This window comes from Artemia sp. Qi Xiang Cuo, unplaced genomic scaffold (genome assembly GCF_049724085.1).
Source record: "Artemia sp. Qi Xiang Cuo unplaced genomic scaffold, ASM4972408v1 HiC_scaffold_23, whole genome shotgun sequence".
NCBI lineage: Eukaryota > Metazoa > Arthropoda > Branchiopoda > Anostraca > Artemiidae > Artemia > Artemia sp. Qi Xiang Cuo.
Genome location: NW_028297432.1, coordinates 6,135,675 through 6,141,980, shown reverse-complemented (window position 1 = coordinate 6,141,980; position 6,306 = coordinate 6,135,675). Strand labels below are relative to the sequence as shown.

The 6,306-nt window shown below is 33.0% G+C and overlaps 1 pseudogene; it reads right to left on the bottom strand.

The window, feature by feature from the left end:
* Positions 1 to 488: 488 nt before the first annotated feature.
* Positions 489 to 1,976, bottom strand: LOC148938996 (uncharacterized; annotated as a pseudogene).
* Between the last annotated feature and the right edge of the window lie 4,330 nt (positions 1,977 to 6,306).

Below are 6,306 nucleotides of genomic sequence, written 5' to 3'. Positions count from 1 at the left end.
AATAACACCCTACTATTTTCAGAAAGAAGAGAAAAATATGGGTCCATCCAATCTCCCATCCATAAGAGAGGAGAGAAACCAGATTAGACTGTGTAACATTGCTACAGACCCACAGATCAAATGATATTGCTTTCTGAAACTTTTTTAGTGAAAGATTACGTAAATTGTTCATTAAACGAGAATAAGCATGTGCAAATAGAATAACATGGTGTTAGATAAGGGCTAGTCAAATACCAATTTATTACTCAAGTATAAACACTTAACAACAAAATTATTGAGTGCAATTATATTTCATTCTTTCATCCTGCTATGTATCCAGTAGACATCACAATAACAATATAATACCCAAACTTGTTTCTCCCAGCCTTTTGGACAGTTTTGCACTATATTAACTATAAATCACCGTAAAAGATGTCAGTATAATATTCTAAATATGTAAATAGGTAAAGTGCCAATTTTAATAGGGTCCGTAAAAGTACTGCAAAATACCCAATTTTATCAATGACGACACTCGAACAAACCAATATTTTTCTTTTCTTTACTTCTGCAGTGGTTTTCCTAAGGATATATTAATCACTCATAAGGACCTCGCCACATTGGAACAATCCTAATGAGCATACATCCCCCTCTTATCTCTTGATTAGAAATAGTGGTGACAATCATAATTTTAAGGATCTACTTCTCTGAGGACAGACCAAAAACTACATACGTAATTTTTAACAATATTTGAATCCCAAAGAGATTTTAAAAAAGGAGAGAAAACATTATAAAAAGAATAAAATGGATTTTACTGGGGTGGTTAATCAAACATGGATACATATAGTGAATAATTTGGGAGGGGGGGGGGGATATTCAGAACCAAATAAAGGAACAAGTTAAAACAAAACACGAAAGAAAAAAAAGAAAAGAAATGAACAAAAATAGTCCACAAATCAATTTATGAACTGACAAAAATATATAAATGAGTAGCAACAAAACAGAGGAACAGTTTACAATGGGGCTCAGCAAGACCACAGGGGTTGTTATTGTAGATAATAAATGGGTTGTTATATGATTGTTAAGATTAAATTTAGAAGAATATTCTCTTTTTTATATGTCACACTTAAACGGCTTCTCACCAGTATGTACTCTTTGGTGCTGAATCAAATTGCTTGACTGAAAAAAAGTTTTCTCACATATATCACACTTAAACGGTTTCTCACCAGTATGTACTCTTTGGTGGTTAATCTTATTACTTGACCGAGAAAAATTTTTCTCACATATATCACATTTAAACGGTTTCTCACCGGTATGTACTCTTTGATGCCGAATTAAATTGGTTGACTCGGAAAAAGTTTTCTGACATATATCACATTCAAATGGTTTCTCACCAGTATGTACTCTTTGATGCTGAATCAAATTGCCTGACTCAGAAAAAGTTTTCTCACATATATTGCACTTAAATGGTTTCAATGGTTTCTCACCAGTATGTACTCTTTGGTGGTTGATCAAACTGCTTGAATCAGAAAAAGTTTTGTCACAGATCTCACATTTAAACGGTTTATCACCAGTATGTACTCTGTGGTGGGTAATCCAACTGCCTAAAACGGTTTCTCACCGGTATGTAATCTTTGATGCCGAATTAAAAGAGTTGACTGGGAAAAAGTTTTATGACATATATCACATTCAAATGGTTTCAATGGTTTCTCACCAGTATGTACTCTTTGGTGCCGAATCAAATGGCCTGACTGACAAAAAGTTTTATCACAGATATCACACTTAAATGGTTTCTCCCCGGTATGTACTCTTCGGTGGCTAATCAAATGGCCTGACTGAGAAAAAGTTTTCTCACAGACCTCACATTCAAACAGTTTCCCCCCAGTTTGCACTGTTTGATGCCTTTTCAAATTGCTCACATGAGAAGGATTCTGTGTAACATCTAGTGATGAACTTCCCGGTCGTTCTAACTCAGGCCCGCTTGGTAAAAAATTAACATTTGTAACAGAATTTTGACTAAATTTTAAGAGTTTTTGTTGATCTACACTGTCAAAACTGCACACAGTAGAATGAATTATCTCTATAATAAAAATAATTTTATTAAAATTAAATAAGGTGTAAACGATTCAATAATTAGAAATCAATGAAAGGTGAACATTCTATAGCTGTAACCTGTTTTGGATCTACACTACCTGCCACTTTAAATTGAAACAAAAATGAGAGAACAAAACTTGAAATCAGTTTCACTTCATGGAAGAATCAGAATTAATATAATATATAAATCTTTATCAGCTTAAAACTTGAAAATCATACGGGATTTTAAAAAAAAATTCTATATGTTTTATCAAATACCTTCCTTTTGAACCCCTAGTTGAACTTATATTAGATTTGTATCATTATTTCACTTGGAAAACTCAACGGCAACGTTCCGTAAATTAGGAAGGTCATTGTATCAATAAACTCGTAGACAGCAGAAAATAATTAAAATGGTGTCTCGTAAGACAGCAGAAAAGTTCTAAAATGGGGGTCTACAGGGAAAAATGCCCCGCTTTCCCCATTTCACCGTGATTTCTGAAAAAAACTTAGGTTTAAACTAAATTGATGTTCAGCTTCCGTTTTTAGCCTATAAACATTTTTCGTAAACTGAAATGTTTTTTCTTCACGTTAATGATTTATCCTTAAATAGAAATTCCTTTAAAGGCAAATTTTTTTTAGCAGTGCATTTTTCTCGGCATGATGAATGTCTAGTAAACCATAAGAGACAAAGTTGCTCGCAAGCAAGTTCTACTTTCCGTGAGTTATATACCTTCTCCCAGCAATGGTTTAAATTGCATGTTGACGCAGAACACCATCGGGGGAGGATCTTCGATAAAACAACTGCGGCAGGACGTAAGATCCAGATCTCTGAACAAAGGCCTCTGCAGAGGGCTGGCTTGACCCTGTCGGGTTACCCGCAAGACTGGGAACCAACTCTATTCCCACTTGAGGAGTGGCACCATTCGAGGAAATTATATCCCAGTAAACGACAAAGCATTCCCACGAGATTTTGACTAATGGACAACTGTTATGGGCTTTATCTGTTTTGATGTATGTTTTCAGGCTAAAAAGTTAGATTTTCGTATTAAAGCTATAAAGTAGCTTATTTCGTCTTAAATCTCGAGTTAAGCACAGTTGTGTTCTATCCCCAGTTATATGGATTATTTTGATGGACTTTGTCCAATATAGCACAGGAAAGGCTATGGAAGAACACGAAATTAAATGGGGAAGTATAAATTTCCAAGACATAGGTTACGCTGATGATTTGAACATCCTAGATGAAAAAGTGAGCAAATTGAATGAACCTATAGAGATTTTGCGAGTTCATGATGCTAGAATAGGCTTAAAAATTAACGTTCAGAACCCTAAGTCACTAAGGCTAAGAAGCAGTGAAAAAAAGGGCTTTGTGTATCGAATAGGTCGATCAAGTGGATATCTTTACTTACCATGGTAGTATTATTAGTGAAGATGGCGGGTGCCTTGATGATGTTAAACGTAGAATAACCAAGGCTCAGAGTACTTTTTCAAAGTTGAAAAAAGTTTAGAACAATAGGAAGAAATGTCTTCAAACTAAAATTAGAATATTGGAAGCTCTAATGATGACAGTGGTCAAATATGGTTCTGAAGTATTGGCGCTCCGAAAAACGGAGGAAGATTTGCTAGATGTTTTCAAGAGAAATTGCCTATTGATTGTTTTGGGTACCTGACTGACTGATTGTATTTCAAACGATAGGCTGTAAGAAAAGTACAGTTCAATCCCGCTTTCTAGGACTATAATTGAGATAAAGGTTGAGATGGTTAAGGCACGATCTGCGGGTGGAAGATGACAGATTGCCAAAAATTGTTCTTTTCAGTCATCAGTTTAGGGTTAAACAGAAAGCGAGTCGTCTGTGGTTTGGGTGGGAGGACCTCATAAGGAAAGATTTAAGGGAAATGGGTACGTCCTGGGAGGGCTCAAAGAGGGAGGCTTAGAATAAATTAGGATGGAAGAGGAGCTCGCGTAGCTGTGTTGGCCTCACGGCTTTTGGTGCTTCGGTGAGTCGTTAGTAGCACTAATGGTAGTATTTAACTCTGGAGAAGAATAACAAGCAACTTTATTGAATCTGATCTTTTGCAAATTGTGAGTATGCACGACAGCAGAAAGCATAATAGCTGACACAATTTTCAGTTGCTACATTGCACTTTATTTTGACGCTACCATAGATAAGTTTATAAAGAAAGACAGAGAAATAGACTAAGCATTGGATTTCAAATGCTCCATTGGGCCTGGGGTTCATGATCCCCTTAAAAGATATAATGTTGTGACAAGCCTACAGTTCTTACTTGCATAAAGTGAACAAGACATTTGTATAGCGAGATTCATTTTTTTTCAAATCTGTGGATTCATCGAGTCAGAAATACGAAAGTACTCAGAATTTTCAACAGAGAAAAATTGGATATTTTACTTAAATCTCATGTTTTCAGTACGTTTTTCACTATCAAAATTAAAAGTAAATGTCACAAATGTTTTTGGATGAATGACTAAAACTGACACTCAACTATCAAATGATATCAGGACTGTCGACATTAACAAAAAAAACTTGCAGAGGGAAAAAACTTTAATAACCTACGAGCTACGACCTACACAACCAATGCAGAAATGTATTCTCCTGTTTTCAATAAGGAGGAGAGGTATGCAATGATGCAAATTTTAATTAGATACGTTTCATTTGAATCTGACGCTATTTTTGATCGGTTTTGGGATCTTTTATTTTTTGAATTCTGAAAAAAAAAAGATGTTTAAACAATAAAATATTAATGTTCTGCTAAATTAAAATAAAAACTATTGCTCAGAATCTGTTTCCATTCTGGCTTAAATATAAGATAATGTTCACTTTGGTACTTAAATCCATACTCTGTGCTGGTATAACTTTTTAGTTAATTAAAAAGGAAGTTTAACTATTTATAAGTACAAGAGCCTCGCAAGGAAGAACATCTCGCAATTTTTTTTTAGCTAAACATTTGAGTTATTTTGACGTGCAAACGTATCATTCAAAATGCAAACTTAGCTTGCCAACGACTTTTGGTAATACTATTTAAACGCTTTAAAAACGTGAAAAATGTGACCTGACATTTAAAACAAGATTTTTCTGTAATGTGTTTTTCTTTATTTAGATATTCCTTATGGTCCTTTGCTATCCCTTTGTCAAACAAATATAATAAAATTCGTCCTTTCTTGTATCTCTGCAAGTTTTGGCAGGGTAATTCCTCTCCAGGAATATTTTGACTAGAAAGTCATTAACTCATGTTTTTAATTTCAAGTTCTTCTATATTTAGTATGGTTACTATATTTTAGTTCTTCTAATTCTTCAGAAAAACAACTTTTTTAATTTTGGAAAATTTTTATGGCGACTTTCAAAATTTAATTCTATGTCATCAGTGATACAGCAATATTGTATGAACGATCAAATTGTGATAACGAATAAGAAGCAGAAAAAATTAATTTGCTAGGGCCATCGATTTCCCACAGACCGACTTTGGAATTTTTTTAAATTATTGAAATTAGAGTATTAATTTTCTTTAGCTGGTTGATATTATTTCCAATAATTCAATTCTTTTAGATTTCATGCTTGTTTGTGTTAAAATTTAAAATATTATAAATGAAATGTAATTAAGTATTATTGGTATAATTTAGGTTTGTGTATATTGGCCTGTATTTATATATATATATATATATATATATATATATATATATATATATATATATATATATATATATATATATATATTTTTATATATATTTAAGTGGCCAGTTTGTTCATTTTTATTTTTATTTATACTTTCCAATTTTGGAGGTTTATAAATGCTTGAATTTGAATTATGCTGTTGATACTACTTGACATATTGTTAATGTTATGCTTGTAAAATTTACAAAAACTTATCATGTTTGACAAAATATTTGCTTTTCAAAATAAGTTCACAAAACTAATAGTTCCAAATATACCTTCGTCATTGTTATCCAGACTTCGGGAGTCCGATTCAGATGTTAAACTGGTTATTCTGGATGCAGCACCCACAGGTAGCTATTGATGCTCAGATGATAGGATAGAAGTAGAAGTGTCTCTGATCGTTTCAGCGCCAATTTATTAAAGGTCTCCAGCTTCAACAAAAAAAATTAAAAATAAACAAAGAGAAAAAAAAATAATAAAAGTATGATTAAATATTCTAAATAATTTACCAATAAATAATTAAATCCTCAAAAGATAAAAAAAAAACAAGGCTACAAGCGTGAAAAATAACACTAAACATCACACC